The sequence below is a fragment of the Desmodus rotundus genome, chromosome 7 (genome assembly GCF_022682495.2).
Source record: "Desmodus rotundus isolate HL8 chromosome 7, HLdesRot8A.1, whole genome shotgun sequence".
NCBI lineage: Eukaryota > Metazoa > Chordata > Mammalia > Chiroptera > Phyllostomidae > Desmodus > Desmodus rotundus.
The window spans coordinates 94,248,475-94,265,106 of NC_071393.1; the positions used below are offsets into that span (position 1 = coordinate 94,248,475).

Sequence of the window (16,632 nt, forward strand, 5' to 3'; positions counted from 1 at the left end):
GGGGCTGGAGGTCCGTGCAGAGGTCATCCTTAGGAACACAGGCTGTGATATCTCCATGCCCTGAAGTCCTGTGGGTAGTTACAATGCAAATCACAAGGCTGCGCTTCAGACAGGACCCAGGATGGAGCAGGGCCTGGGGGGAGGGGCATCCAGATTGCCCCTGCCTTTGCCCCTACTTGAGCAGGGGACTTAAAAGCTCCCCGTGTCTTTCTTGAGCCACCAAGTTTTGTGCTGCTTCCAAGTTTTTCCAGCTTCTCTCCTCACTCCGTGAGACGTGTCATGAGACATGAGACAGGACTGTCCGGAAAGGCCACGTAAACTCACTCAAGGGGAGGCTTCTCTGTGTGATGAGAGGCTCTGTGGGGGAACATAGAGGACAGAGAGGTGATGGCGGGACTTCCTCCCTGCCCTCATTTTATTAAAGGGACCACATTCCTGGGGAAAGTAGCCAGACAGAAAAACCATGACTATCAGAACTGGAGGCAGACACCTCTGGATTCTAAGCCCAGACATAAATGAGTTCTCTTAGGCACACTGTGCCTCAGTTTTTCCTGCCTGTAAAACTGGCTTGTTCCCCTTCCGTCACAGGGTTGCTCTTAGCCGATGGTCTGCCTCATAGAAAACGTTTACTAAACCCCGGCAGCCTGGCTTCCCAGAGCACCTACTATTTGGCAGGCCTCTGTTGGTCTCTCGGTGACACCACAGGGCCTCATGAGGAAGATGTATTTATGTTCACTCTGCTTACAGATTAGGAAACTGAGACTTAAAACAGTTTGCCTGGGAGACCACAAGTTAGTTTTAGGACCTGGGAACAGACCCCTAAGGTCCTGGCCTGGGGCCACAATCAACTGCTTCCTGATTTTTCTCTGGAGAGTTTGTGACTACAGATGGACCGACCTCAGCCCAGGGGACTTCTGGTGGCCTTGGGGTATCTCCACCTGTCCTGGCACCTGGAGGATACCCTGAGGTGGCAGACTCTCTATCAGCTGTGGCCCAAGGGAGAGTCTCTGGAGGCTCTTCCCTTATAAGGACAACAACTCAGCAGTGATGAAACTTCTCAGCAGCCCAGCAGGGTGGGCGGGGGAAGGGAAATGACAGGCTCCAACAGCTACAGCTGAGAGCTTGGGCCGCAGGAACTTGCCCAGGAGCCTCCCCTCTCCCCTTCCTGTGTCTGTGCTGGGCTGAGCGGGGCTTTCCAGAGGGTCCCACTAATAGGAAGAGGAGGAGGAGCCAGAGCCTGGGAGGCCAGAGTGGGTGGTCTAAAGGGGGAGATGCATAAGCTGAGGCCCAGAGTGGGGGCAGGACCCTTGAAGGTCCAGCAGGAAACACACAGTCTGGACTCCAAGCTGTGGGCCTGTGGAGCCCCAGCTCTGCCCTCAGACTGGCCAAGGCCGTCTGAGGGCCAAGGAAGGAGACAGGAGGAGGCTCTCAGAAGTCCCCTCTCTCTCTTTGGACCTCTAAGGTCAAGTCATAGAGGGATGGAGGAGTGGGTGGGGCTGTTGAGTTGCCATATCCTCCTTCTCCCATTGCTGTGCCCTTACCAACAAAATTCACCAGCCCACCATCCATCTGAGAAACTAATCATGGAAACACAGGATATCAGCACTGATAAGAATCTTCAAGCTCATGTAGTGCCTCCAGGTTTTAGAGAGAAGGAAGTAACAACTCAGAGGGGGGGCCCGAATTTGCCTATCGGTATAGCAAAATTAAAAACATCACACATATATAAATAAGTTAAGTATATGAGTTATATATAAATAAACTTGGGTGGCTTTCCATTGGTTTACTATTAAAAGGTCCTTTTTAAGAAATCCCAACTTGTTTGCTGAATAAAAGGATAAAGGGCTGTTCCTTTAACCTGACCTTAAAGGACAAAGGTCAGGTTAGCGCTGGGGATAGGTGGTCCCCTGGAGACCATGTCTGGGGCGTGAGGTGAGGCCAGCTCCCAAGGGAGAACCAAGTGTGGCAGGTGGACAGTCTCCGACACTGCTGTGCACAGCTGTGTGAGCTGACGCAGCTGCTCAGCCTCTGAATCTCTACCCCATGTGTCCTAGCAGGGTGGTTTTAAGGATAAAATGAGATAATTTTGATAAAGCATCTCGCTCAGGGCCTGGCACATAGTAGAGACTTAGTAAATGGGTAACAATATTGTGGGCTGGGCACCTACTCTGTGCCAATTTTATCTTAGGTACTGCGGGTGTCAAGTACAATAAAAGTGGCTCCCTTCCCTGTTGGCAGTTGCCCCTGCCAGTCAGGGAGACAGACCCCTGAACTTGGTGAATGCAGTGAGATGAACCCAGAGTTAGACGGGCAAGTTCCACAGCAGCACGCAGCCGGGGTCGACAGGCTGCTGTCACTGGGAATCAGTCAGGGCCTCATGGAGAAGGTGACCTTTGCCTGGGCCTTGAAGGGGGAGTAAGAGTTTGCCAAGCCCAGGAGTTGGGGAGAACATTTGAGACGGAGGGAACAGTACGTGCAAAAATCAGAATCACAGCATGTCACTAGAGCTGTGACAAATTCTTTGTGTCATATGCTGTAGGAGGAGGTGCTGAGGGAGGGATGGGGGACTGGGAGATGAGGTGACAGAGGCAGGGGGTTGTGATGTCCACCCAGAAAGCTTGGATTTTGTCCTGGAGACCAAGGGAGATTCAGGAGAGGGTTAAAGAGGGCAGGGCAGGCTGCAGGGTGGAGGTCAGAGGCAGGGAGACCAGACCAGTTAGGGGGTGGTTGCCATGGACCAGCTGTGGAATGCTGAGGACCTGAGCTGCGACAGCGACTTCAGAGGTGGAGTGGAGGAGGAGATTTTGTTTTTTAAGGAAGCAGAATGGAGAAGTTGGGGTCTTGTGGATGTGAGAGAGATGGAGTGGGAAGAAGGGAAGTTGGAAACAACTCACAGGATGCTGGGGGTGTGGAGATGCCCTTTACCGAGATAGAGAGCATCAGGGGAGGGGAGAGGACAGCAACAGTGTGGAACATTCTGGTGAATTGCCAGAACTTGGCTTGGGCAGATCTGAAGGTCCCGAATATCTAGATGGTGGGTGACTAGAAACCACAAGCTTGGCAGAGTTATATTTTATATGCTACTTAGGATTAGATTTACTGTGACTGACAAGAGGCCGTGGTGTAGGAGAGTTCATCAGAAGCTAAAATCTGGGCTCTGGGGGAGAAAGGCCAGTGACACGAGTTCATTCTCTCTCATGTGAGTGAAGTCCAGCCACAGAGTCCATCTCTGCCATGGCTGCTCACGGTCCCCCGGGGTACAAGTGATTTTAGCTTCTTTCTCTCCTACTGTTCTGCCATCTTAGCACTTGACACCCACTTCATGACCCACGAGTGACTTGGCTTCAGTCACCACACGTGTATTCCAACCAGTGGGAATACAAGTGTGGGGGTACAAGTGTGGGGATACAAGCGAGAAGGGGGTCCTAAGGACACACAGGTGGCCACACCTCACTGCAAGGGTGCTCTTGTAGCTCCTCCGTGTTTTAACCTGGTGACTACGCGCCAGCTGAAAATCAAACGTCTCATTACCGAGAAAGAAGAATGAATCTAGAGCAGAGGTTCTCAACAGGGGCCATGTTGCCCTCAGGGGACATTGGTAACGTCTGGGGATATTTTTGTCGGTCACAACTGGGAGGGGCGTTGCTGGCACCCAGTGGGTGGGGCCAGGGATGCTGCTGAACATCCTGCAGTGCACAGGACAGCTTCCCACACACCGGCCCAAAATATCAGTGGTGTTGAGATTGAGAAATCCTGGCCTAGAAGGACAATTTATTGTCCCACTATTGCAACCAGGAGGGTGTGCAGGGTGAGCGGACATGCCACCTGTGGGCATGTAAGACATCTGTCCCTAGCAGGCCACAATGGCAGGGGAGTTCAGCAGCTTACATCAAGACACTGAGGTTTTATCAAATTTGCCCCGACTTGGAGGGGCTCCTGACCTCATACAAAAGCAAAGAGGTTCTGTTTGTTTCTCTTTGTTTTATTGGTTTTTTGATGTTGGTCTCAGAAATGCAGATTCCCAGGACAGACACACAGGGAAGGGGCTTGTTTAAGATGTGGGCATTTCTTTGCCCACCAGCCCCCCCCCCCCCCCCCCCCTGCCCTTGGCTGCTGGTGCGGGAAGAAGCCCCATAGTCTGGGAAGCCGGGGCTGGGCTCTGATTCAGTCCCTCACTCACAGTGTGACCCAGTCAGAGTCCTACCTCCAGCCTCTTGGCCTTAAGCTGGCGCTGGGTGGCCAAGGCGAAGCCCTATGGCCCTGAATCCACAGAGACACCAGGGTGGCTTTGCCGGCTTTGCCCACAGCCTTGGACCAGGCCTTTCTGTGCTTCCTTCCTCCCAGGCAGCCTTCCAGCCAAGTCAGCATTTCTGGGCCCCTCCCACCTTCATTTCCTTTTAGACTTGTGGCCTTGAGTCTGAAGGGAAGCTGGCTTGCCCCGGCTGTGGCTAGTGCCAGGCCATGCTGAAGCTAAGGCCTGCGGGTCCCCCAAGTCTCCAGGAAGTGATGTGGCCAAGAGCGTGCCTGTCAGTGGGATGGGGAATGTGTAAACGTCTCTGCCTCTGGGGAGAGCCAGGGAGATAAATAGCCCCCAAACCCTTCCGAACTGTCTGGGGTCCCTGCTGTGGGGGACCTCAGGCCAAGGAGCCCCCTGCTCTTCCCTGGCTATGAAAAGGCCCCCTGAAAGGTACTGGTTTCAGAATCGCCTATTGGGCCTGGGCCAGAGTCAGTCCCTGCTGTGGCCCTGGGAAGCAGGGTCTCCATGAGCTCAGCAAGGATGAACTCCTCCCTTCTGACCAGTTTCCGGAGACTCAGAGGGCCCCAGGAGTTTTTCAGCATCCTCAAATACCCAAGTTCTTCGAGAGGATTGGGCACAGACCAGAGTGAGGGTACAGACCATCTGGCTCCGCGACCTCTTACAAGTTGCCTAACCTCTCAGACGCTCAGTTTCTTTCTCTTTTAAATGAGGAGCATCGCACCCACCTGGGGGTTGTGAGCGATATGCAGGGCCACGCCTGGGAGAGGCCTGGACGGTGCCTGGCCACAGGTGGCCATCAGGAAGCGGCAGCTATTCCGTCATCGTGTTCACGTTTGGTTTCTCTGGGGAGCCTTTCTACTCGGACCAGAAAGTCCTCTCCAGAGCTGCCACTCTAAATCTTATCACCAAAAGATCTTATCTGTAGTGGGAGGAGCCTCCCACTATATTGACCCAATATAGTGACCCAATATTTCAGATGAAGGTAGAGGCCAGGGAGAGAACTGGCCGAATGTCACCCAGGAACCTGTGGCAGGGCATCAGCCAGGTAGAAGCCCCAAGCAGCACTCTCCTCCACCCTCTCCCAGCGCTCTCCAACCCCCTCGGAGAACAGTCCCAGTCCTTTTGTTTCCCAGCCCTCATGTTGGGAAGAGCCCCAGATAACCAAAAGCTATTTTTCTTCTGCTCGACTCAGCGTTGGTGCCTGGAATCAGGAAACGAGGTGATGGGAAGTGTCCTGATGTCCTCGCAGGGCTGGGCTTCCTGAAACACTGCCGCGGCAGCAGCTGCATGAGTTGGTGTAACATTTAGCGTTCATTTAAGAAAAAAAAAAAAAAAATCAGCCCCAACTGGTGTGGCTCAGTGGACTGAGCACTGGCCTGTGAACCAAGGGGTTGCTGGTCCTATCCCCAGTCGGGGCACATGCCTGGGTTGCGGGCCAGGTTCCCCAGTGTGGGGCATAGAAGAGGCAACCAAACATTGATGTTTCTCTCCATCTCTTTCTCCCTCCCCTCCCCTCTGTCTAAAAACAAATAAAATATTTAAAAAAAATCAAATATTGGAAATGGGTGGGAAGGGAGGAGAGATGGGGCAGATGTGAGGAAATAAACTTTGCCAGCAGAGAAGAGTTATTCCAGAGTTGATACATCAAGAAAGAGAGGCCTTAAGCATATTATTTGCAGTTAGGGAGAGATCTCATAAGAGCTACGTACAAATCATTCACTACTAAAGTGATTACCTCTGGGAGGAGGTTCTGGAGGTAGGAGAATTTAATTTTTCATGTGATATTTTTTAGTACTATTTGAATTATTATGGTTATTTGCCATACATGTATGTTAGATCTGTTAATAAAGTGGTTAATGCTGAGCTCAGATGCAGGCAGAGGCTGCTTGGGCAAAGCTGCAGTGTGGCTCCTTAGATGCGACCCCTCAGGATGTCACTGGCCAGGAGCAGAGGGCAGTCTGTGTCAGTCAGGCTTCAGCTGGGCCCTCCCCCTGCTCCTCCAGGTCAGCTAAGATGGACTCCAGGAGAAAAAAAGAGAAAAGAGTGGCCCCAGGACTGTTTAACAAATGTAGAACATTTAGTTAGTGAGCCCTGACTGGAGCATCATCCCACAAACCAAAAGGTCGTGGGTTCGATTCCCTGTCAGGGCACATGCCTGGGTTGCAGGCCAGGTCCCTAACTGGTGGCATGCAAGAAGCAACCAATCAATGTTTCTCTCACACATCAATGTTTCTCTCCCTGTCTTTCCCCTGCCCCCTCTCTCTAAAAGCAAATAAATAAAATCTTAAAAAAAAAAAAGATGTATTTATATATTTATTTTTAAGGAGATGGGAAGGGAAGGAGAAAAAGAGGGAGAGAAACATCAGTGTGTGGTTGCCTTTTGCACACCCGCAACTGGAGACCTGGCCCGCAACCCAGGCATGTGTCCTGACTGGGAATCGAACCAGTGACCCCTTGCTTCAGAGGCTGGCACTCAATCCACTGAGCCACACCAGCCAGGGTATCTTTTTTTTTTAAAGAAAGTTTAGTTATCCATATGGAAACAACAAAAATAGCTACCTCAAACCATACACACACACAAAAATCAACTCTAGATTGATCGAGAACTTAAAAGTTAAATATTAAAACCTTTAGAAACAATATTTGATGAATATCTTTTTGCTGTCTTACTTCCTTAAAATTAATGAGTTGCTCGCCAAAAGACATCTCGAATAATGTCAAAAGACGAAGCTACCAACTGGGAGAAAATAATTATTTTATATAACCAACAAAGGATTAGAATTAAGAATATATAGGAAAAAACAGAGAACCCCTATAAATTGATTATCAAAAAGACAGACAATGCAATAGGAAAATGAGCAAAAGATATAAATGGCGTTTCCCTGAAGAGAAAATGTGTACGGCTGATAAACATATGAAGACATACTCAACCTCATTAGCATCCAGGGAGATACGAACAAGCATGGTAAAGGAGTATCGCCTTGACATCCGTCTGGCTGGCAAAGGTTCGACAATACAAAGGCAGGAGAGGATGTGGACCGTGAGAACTCTTACATATAGCTTATTGGAAATATAAAGTGATATATTCCCACAACTACTTTAAAAAACAATTTTACATTTTCTGGTTAAACTGAACATACATTTACCTATCAGTTGGCTGAATTATTATTCTCATTTCACAAATGAGGAAACTGAGGCCCAGAGTGATACTGACTTGCCCAAGGTTAACAGCTCTTAAGTTAAGAGTACTCCTAAGTACCAGAGCTGGGATTTGAACCAGACAGTCTAGCTCCAAAGAGGAAGAGAAAGCCCCAATGAAAACACTGTTGCCCAGACATTGGGGCAACTGCTGGCTGGGGGTGGGGTTTTCTGTGACCCCGGAGGAGAAAGAAATATCCCCAAACAACACGCGTGTACACATGTGAGCATAGCCTCGCAGTGAGGGAGGGCCCCTTCCCGGGCTTCTGGCCCTGCTGCAGTGTGAGTCCTGGGATAATAATTGCAGGTGCACGGTCCTTCTCCCTCCATTCCGCCCGTGTGCATTGTGAATGCCCACACGGGCCTCGCGTCGGTTGTTTGTGAGTAAGATGAGAAGGCACTGCTCTCTCGTGCCGCAACCAGTCCAGTGAGGAGATGGACACACAGGAGGCCTAGACAAGCGCTGTGCTGGGTGGCAGCCCGGGGGTTGTGGGACAGGCTAGTAGGCCACGACCAGCGGAATAGGGAAACTGAGACAGATCGTTAAACAAGCAGTTGGCAGCCCTCTAGTAAATCCTATCTTCCCTAAACCAAGGGCATTTGACAGTAAACGGTTGGTACTTCTCCCCAGCCAGAGAGTAAATAGTTAAGTCACCCTACTCAGGGAGATAAATAGCAAAAATTCAACTAGTGCCGTTTACCAGCCACACCCAAGGACAGATGAAGTTAAGGGAATAAATCTGATTTGGGGTGGGGATGGGAATATGCGTCGGGGCCTTCTGGTCATACAGATCTCCCCACAGCCTGAAACACCACTGCTAAAGCCAGTCCTTTGCGTCACTTCTCCAGAAAGACCCTGCTAATACAGAGCATAAAACTGATGAATATTCTATTGAGATCCATCCTCCCCTAAGGCCTCCTCTAAACCCCCAACCTTTAAAACTCCTCAAAATGAAGGTCCCTGCATGCTCTTCCTCCCAGGAGCATGGCTGCTTCTTTCCCTTCCCCTGCTCCTTCCCCACAGACCTGCATCTCCTAAGCCCTAAAAACCCTAAGGGTCCCCACGAGGCTTGCAACCAGGGAGCAACGGGCAGCGGCAGCTTGTCTGGGGCTAACCCCCTGACCCTGTCCCCAAGGCCCCCTCTTCTCTGACTTCTTAGTGAGCCAAAGCAGCCAGCCTAGGCTCATTGCCCCACCCAGTCCCTCTCCTGTTGCTTCTTCTATGTAAGCCCTTCCTGGTTTCACTGTCCCCAGCTTTGATAAACATCCTCTAAAAATCACCTGGACTGGTGTTGTGAAATCTTTCCTACGTGAGGTCAAGAACACACAGACTACTGGCCGGCCCTAGGCAAGCCTGCTCAGGGCCAGGTCCGGTAACAGTTGGGCACACTGGGAGGTGGGGTGGGTAGACACCTCACCCCGTGACCTAGCTGCAAGCCTTTCTGTATCTTGTGGACACATGAATCATCAGGAGACCCTGCTGAGTTGGGGATTGTCCCAGGTCTTTCACCAGTAGAAAATGTAGGCCCAGAGATAACCAATGACCCACCCACAGGCACACAGTTTGGGTGTGACAGAGCAGGGTCTGGGATCCAGGTCTTCTGGCGCTAAACCCTGCGCCATTCCCAGCAAGTCATATTCCAGGCCCCTAAGCTAACAAATGGTTTGAGCGCACCCTCCTGAGCCCCAGCCTCTTTCCTGGAGAACAGGGTGCCGTTCTCCTGGCTTTCCTTCTCAGAAACAGACTTTCCTCCTTCCATCACCCTTTTGATCAACAGTGACTGAGATAAACAGGGTGAATCACACCTAAAGCAGAAGCAAATCTGTATCAAACTCAACACCTCTTTGTCAATTTCCTGTGTCGGGTTCAGGAGGGTCATTCCTCCGGAGTTTTCCAACTCCTACTCAGATTCAAGACCACACTGCCCACACAGGTGCGTCTTCCTTGGGATGTGATTTGGGGTGGGGATGGGAATATGCGTCGGGGCCTTCTGGTCATACAGATCTCCCCACAGCCTGAAACACCACTGCTAAAGCCAGTCCTTTGCGTCACTTCTCCAGAAAGACCCTGCTAAATTGAAACACATCAACTTGCCATCCATGAGTCCCATATTATAGCTATGAAAGCGCTTTACAGTTTATGGAGTGACCGCAAACCTAAAAATGTTTCTGCTCCTCAGCACAGCTATGAAAGGTAGGGCAGCCGCTTAAACATGTCTGTGAAAAAGAGGATGTTGAGCGGGGCTCAGAGGGGCAGAGGACATCAGCCTCTGAATACAGGTCTTGAACCCCAAATCCTGTGTCCCTGAGGTAACAGGCAGTTGCCTTAGAGAGCAGATACTGATGGGACACAGAACAGGTGGGTTTTGATAGGAAAGCAGAAGCGATGAGGGGGAAAGCTTCTGGGTCGGGTGGCAGACCTTGGCTAGAGGAGAGATCATGAATTCCAAGGGCGCTGATGGTTGGAGCAGAAGGAAGGGTAACTTGGCAGTGGGGAGAGGCCACACAGGAGGAGTGAGGGGAGCTCTGGGGAGCTCTGGCTGGGCCTGTCCCAAAGCCTGAGTTGCTGGGGTGGACCTCTCCCCTAGGCTTGCATCTGCTGCCTAGGCTCTGAGGCCTCCCAGCTGGCTGCTGATGTCTGCTGCTTGACTCCTGGCCAAGTGTCCTGTGAGCCTGTCAACACTGACCTAGTCATGCTGGCCTGTGACTGTGCCCCTCGTGTGACCACGAATGAGTCAAGAGGGGAAGCAGGCGTCCAAGGGCTTCCGGGGGATTCCCGGAATGCAGGCTTCTCTGGGCCTGGGTGAAGAAGGCCGTGGGGTATCTTGGAGGCTGGGGCTCCCTAGAGCTGAGCTGTGAAGTGGCCCTCCTCCCAGGATGGAGGGCCAGTCAAAATATCCCCAGACCTAATTCGATTGCTCTCTTGCTGAATGGCATCGGGTCAGGAGGGGCCCAGAGACCACGCTGGTGGAGGAAGACCTGGCTCCGTGCTTCCCACAGCCCCGGAGCTCCACTTCCTGGGTGAGCAAACCGAAGCTCCGTTTTTCCCAGAAGAACACCTAGCAGAGAAACCACAATAGCAGCCTCAGGAGTCCCCCATTTACTGAGACCTACTACCTGCCAGGCACTTTGTGTTTGTAAATTTGATCAGATTTTCAAAACAACATGTGATACAATTACATATAGGTGCTATACAATGAAAGATAGAACTAGTCCAGGAATTCTCAATCTGGGGTCTGTGGAACCCTCAAAGACCTAAGGACAGAATTCAAGGGTCTAAACACTTGGAAGAGGAAAAAACACGTATTTTCACTGGCCTCTACCTGAATGTCTTCCCTTCAGTGATGTGGCCACAAATCATAGCAATATCAGCAGGACCTTGTGATGGTATCACTGACAGAATCATAGATATTTTCAAACCACATGACAATTTTCTCAAATGTTTCAAAATATGGTTTACATTTATCCCTATTTAAAAATTGCAGTTGCTACTAGGCCTCTCGCCAGATCTTAATATTTCATGCGTTAATTAGTCACTATTGCTTCATCAAAAATTTGTTTTTTGTTTTTTTTTTAAGATTTTATTTATTTTTAGAGAGAGGGGAAGGGAGGGAGAGAAACCCTCAACGTGTGGTTGCCTCTCTCAGCTCCCAGCTGGAGACCTGGCCCTCAACCCAGGCATGTGCCCTGACATGGAACCGAACCAATGACCCTTTGGTTTGCAGGCTGGCGCCCAATCCAGAGCCACACCAGCCAAGGCAAAAAATTTGTTCTTTAAAAACGTTTGATAACTCCATTTTGATAGAGTGGGTTTCCTTTATAAGCCTGTGTTATTTTATTTTGTGGATTTAAGAACATGATTCTGAGAAGGGGCCCACAGGGCGCACCAGGCCCCACCGGGGTGCCGGTGTGTGCACGGAACAAAAGCCCCCGATGGAGGCCCGCCCTGCTGTATTCTGCGACATACCCATATTTTAAAAATGGATCCTGCTTTTTTAAGGACTACTTTCCAGTTACATAAGAAAGCTGAGCCCAGGCTGGTGTGGCTCAGTGGACTGAGTGCTGGCTGGTGAAGTGAAATGTCACTGGTTTGATTCCCAGTTGGGACACATGCCTGGGTTGTGGGACAGGTCTCCCTCTCTTTCTCCCTCCCTTCCTGTCTCTCTAAAAATAAATAAAATCTTTAAAAAAAAATACGGAACGCTTTGTGAATTTGCGTGTCATCCTTGCGCGGGGGCCATGCTAATCTTCTCTGTATCGTTCCAATTTTAGTGGATGTGCTGCCGAAGTGAGCACAAATAAATAAAATATTTAAAAAGAAGAAAGTAAAATACTGATCTTGTTATTTTATTTAAGCAAGTGAAATTCAACTCCCCACCATCACTGGACAGCAAGCAATCTACCACTCTCCTGCTCAAACAGTTCGTTAGTGGGAGAATCTTTCCCCAGCAGGCCCTTGCATTGTTTAACTGAAAAACAACCGGGAGCCCTCCGCATGCGTTTCCTCATACCCTGTGTGCTTTCTGTAATTACGCTGGGCCCTGTGTCCTAAGAGCGCCGGCTAAGCAACAGAGTTTTTTGGCTAGAAAAGAGGCTGGTGGTGGAGGGCTGTAGGGAGAGCATGCGGGCCAGCTGTATTGCTTTGATGATGGGCGGTCCTTATGTTCCTGCATGCAGCTCTGGAGGTCCAACAAGGACACAAAGAGGTTTGAAATCAGGATGACCGGGAATGACCAGCTCTGTTCTCTCCTCGCAGCCCACTTCTTCCGCTCAGCACTTCCCCTCTCTGGGGTCCTGGATCCTCACACTGGCCCCCCTCTCTCCTGTCAAAATGTGTCTCTGAGAGAGAGGGGATGGTGGTGTGAATGGAGGGGCGGTCCCAACACAGGGGCTGGGGCTGGGGCTGGGGCTGCTCAGGGCATTGGGGGATGCACTCCTGCACTTCCCTGAGTCTTGGTTCTTCTGCTGCAAACAGGCGTGATTCTGTCTGCTCTTCCTGGCGTGGACTAAGTGAGGTGGTAGAGAGAAAACACTTATAGTTCAAAGTCACAGCAGTCATCCACTCACTCACACTAAGGTTTAAGCAACTGACAAAGCTTCATGGTGGCTTTTTCCAGGGGGCTTTGTATTTAAACTGGGAATCAAGTCTTGCTTCCTTTCCAGGGGTGAGCTCTCCCTTCGCGGGAAGGGGGGAAACACGGGGTTAGACGGAATCCCGGCTCTGCCCTGCCCTATGTTTGGCCTTGGGCAAGGCGGTTCACTTCTCTCAGATTCAGTTTATCACCTGTTAGGTGGGTATAATAACAGGATCCAGACCCAGTGTTGTAAGGATTCAGTAAAATCCTGTGTGAAGAGCATCCAGACCAGAGCTTTGAGGAGAACTATCCTAAAAGTATTTATTGATGAATATGATTATGATCACTTGGGATTCAAGTCCCAAGTGAGCGAAAAGGCCATGCGTAGTGAAGGCTGGCTGGGCGGACCCAAGGGCTAGTAGGATAAAGGGACCGAAGGAAGGCAGAGCCCTGTCTACCACCCTCCACCCACCTCCCCAGACCCACAACCCCCCCCCCCCCCCACACACACACACCACCACAGGGCTTCCTACTGACCCAGAGGAGCTTCCTCTGGGTCTGGTGCTGGAGTGACTGCACCCAGCCTCCTGATGGCCTGCCCCTGGGGGGCTGACCTCCAGACTGCAGGGTCAGCTGGCCAGGCCCTGGCTGGGCTCTGCGTCCTCCCTCAGTCCCTTGGGTTCAGGAGGCCGGCCCGCTGCCAGGCCTGATGCTCAGCTGCACGGGCTCCCTAGGCCAGGCCTGGAGGCTGGGGAGGGAGAGTCCAGGAGTGGAGTTGCCTCCTCCGTGGGGTCCAGAGTTTCCCCACTGCCAAGATGGCTACTCACAAAATGAGCAAATCTGAAACTGATAGGGACGGAGGAGAGTAGGAACCAGGACCCAAAATGAGGAGCTAAAACCGAGAGGGGAAGGGGCGCCCCAGCAGGGAAGGCCAAGTGAAGAGCTCCAGCTCTCCTCAGAGCTGACTCCAGGTGCCTAGGTGCTTGGTCTCACGTTTGTGAGCCCCTGTAGGGCTGCCCTTCCTGTTGCCCTCCACCCTGCCCTGCCCCCACAAAGCCAGCAGCTCTCCTCCATCTCCTATCTCCCCAGGGCTGGCGTTACCCAGGATGACCTTCCCCTCCACGTGCACCAGAGCACCAAAGCTGGCTCCGCACCGTGAAGGACAGGTCTGGTGTGTGTGTGGGGTGGGTGACGCAGGACTCAGCTCTGGGTTTGCCGACAGGGGCACATACTCACTGCTTCTGAACAAGAGGTTCTAAGCATTGTTTCTGAAGCTTCAGCCGTTCGTGGATCACTTTCCAGACTTCTGCTACCTAAGCTATTATCCATTTAATATTTTTTCCTTAAATCAATCCCTTTCAAAGCTTAGCCTAGTTCCAAGCAATAATACCTGTGAAATCACAAGTTTTGAGGAGCGAATTAATTTTTTCCTGATTTACATTTGGATTGATATATTGTTTAAAAAAACAGAAACAGTTCACCCCTGTATCATCTAAACTCACCTTATGGACCATGTTTTTAAATTCATCTTGTAGTCCATGTTTTGGGAAACTAGTCAGTGGGAAGACCAAGATTTGTGGGTCCTGTCCTACTACTTCCTAGCTGTGTGACTTTGGGGAAGTCACTTAACCTCTCTGGGTCTCAGTTTCTCCATCTGTAAAATCCTGCTTCCCACAGCTGTCATGGGCATGGGTGTGAGTATAGAGCACAGGGGCCTGGCCAAGGTAGCTTCCTTCCTCCTCCTGGAATCCAACCTGCATCCCTGCAGGATAACTTAGGCAGGAAGCCTGGTCCCTCCACTGTCTTCCTAACCACAAGGAGCTACTGCATTCCAGGGTATCCTCCACTAAAGGCTTGTCTGGGAAGAGATGTGTTCCTTTGACACCTGTCCTGGAGTCTGGAGTCTACCAATCCCAGGGAAGTGCTTCCTGGCATCTGCCCCAGGTCCCCATGCTGCAGCGTCAGCTCCTATACTTGTGTTCCACACTCAGTGGAAATGAGAACTAGTTACAGAGCCTCCTTCATGGAGTGGAGAGCACCTGAGGACGTGGCAAGGCTTGTGGGAAGCTGGGTTCAACGCTGGCATTGCCACTGTCTCACTGTGCCTTGGACAAGTCAGTGGCTCCCTTTGCACATGGGTTTTCTCACTTGTAAAATGAGGGGCCTGCGTTGACTGTGAACCCAGCATCTCCCTCACTTCCTCTCCCCCACTGCAGCTGGGGTGGGTGAACGTGCCCGGGACTCCTGCCTTGTCCTATTGAGAAACTAATTTGTTTCTCTTCTGGTTGAGGATGTGGGAACCGGGAGGCAGCAGGGCAGGGTGGGGTTGGGGTTGGGGTTGGAGAGGAAGTTGTTGATGAGGGTGGGAGACTGGCTGCCACTGAACCCTTCTCCACTGGAAACTTCCTCCTGGCTCCCGCCCCCACCCCACCACCAGGAAGAGTCTATGGCTTTCTAAGGATGGTCTGGGAAGGGTTGGATTAACGTGGGGGTTGGGGTCCTGCCTGGTGGGATATCTGGACTGTGCCTGGTGCCTCCCTCTGAAGACTGAACTCCGGATACTAATTTGAGTCTCCAAATGCGAGGCGGGTGGGAGGGCTCAGAGATCACCCAATCTCTTTTCTCACCCTGTTTTCACAGAAAGGTAAACTGAGACCCTAGCTTGTTTAGGGTTATGCAATGATTTGGAAGCAGAGTGGAACAAGAGTCTAAGAGTCCTGCCCTCTGCCCCTTTCCTTCCTGCCCTGCCTTTCCACCTTCCTCCCCCAGCTCTGAGGATGCTCCCAGAGAGGCTTGGGGCTTCTATAAAATACGCTCTCGTTGACTCTTAACAGGAAGTGTGGGCATCTTTGCTCTGAGCTGACAACCACAGCAGCTATGCACATACACACAGACAAGCACATGTACCCCAACATACGTATGCTCACACCCTCGCCCAACCACTTGTACACAGCTGTGTGCACACGCGCAGAGTCACCTGCTTGTACTAGTCAGCACTTAGGTACACAGATAGGACACACCTGGGTACTTCTCCTTATGCCAGGAGATGCTCAATCAGAGGCTCCCACCTTGTGCCCTCTGACCTGCCTGCTATTCAGAGGCTGGGGAGGGAAAGCTTCCTTTCCAGGGGTGGGTTTGAAGGGGAGGAGCTGAGACAAGGGTACCAGGCAGGGCTTCAGTGGTGGTAAAGCCCCACATCCCAGCCTGGGCCCCTTGGCGGATGCCCATCTGTCCTGTCTTAGAGGGACTGCTCATAGTTCACAGGGCCTACTGACAGGGAAACCACCAATTTGTCACAGGGCCCAGTGAGGCTGAAGAAAGGGGGCCTTGGAGAAGTTAACTCCCTGGACCACAACGGCCCAGCATGTAAATGGCAGAGTCTAGGTTTGCACTTGGGTCTGTTGGACCGAGAGCCCAGGTTCATAATCCCACAGGCATGCCTTTCTCCACGCCAAAGGAACTGATCTGGGCAGCAGCACCTCACACACTCATAAAATGCCACCGAACTTCTCATGGACAAAATAAAGGAAACAGTAATATTACCGGAAGCCTAGACTTGAGGAAAGCTTCATGGACAAGGTGGCAATTGAAGCTGTGTTAAGAATGAATGAGAGTTTATTAGAGAGAAGAGAGGAGAAGACCAAGAAGGGCTTTCCTAGCAGAGGAACAGCATGAACTAAGGTAGTGCAAGAAGATGCAAGGGCCAGGGAAGGGCATGGTGGCCACGGAGCAGGGGGTGACTAACCAGAGAGGAGTGTGGATGGGCTGAAGGACTGACATGCAGGTCAGAGAGGCTGGAAGGGCCTTGAGTGCCAGGAAAAGGTATTTGGGTGCCTGGATGTCCTGGAAGATGATTTAGGGAGGGGTGTGAACCCACTGTTGTGTGTTCCGGAGGCTCGCTGTGATTCCAGGATAAAGGATGCTAATGACTGGGTGCAAGGAGAGAGGTAGAGGCAGGGGACCAAGGAAGAGCTGTTACAGGTGTCCAGGCAGGGGTCATCGTGCTAGCACCAGGCCTGGAGCAGTGGGAGGGAGAGGAGGGAGGGCAGGAGAAGGGAGACAGCCTGAGAATAGATAGGGGCGAAGATGATTATGTGGCCA

The 16,632-nt window shown here is 51.4% G+C and overlaps 1 long non-coding RNA gene and 1 other non-coding gene across 2 annotated transcripts in view; both read right to left on the reverse strand.

The window, feature by feature from the left end:
• Positions 1 to 253: 253 nt before the first annotated feature.
• The window catches only part of LOC128781441 (uncharacterized), a 28,204-nt gene continuing 11,825 nt past the window's right edge, over positions 254 to 16,632 (reverse strand). The window contains exon 3 of the long non-coding RNA XR_008427419.1: positions 254 to 357. This is a non-coding gene — a long non-coding RNA (uncharacterized lncRNA). The remainder of the gene's footprint in view (positions 358 to 16,632) is intronic.
• LOC112312032 (U6 spliceosomal RNA) lies at positions 11,646 to 11,752 on the reverse strand. The gene has a single exon (XR_002975491.2). It is a non-coding gene; the product is annotated as a U6 spliceosomal RNA (small nuclear RNA).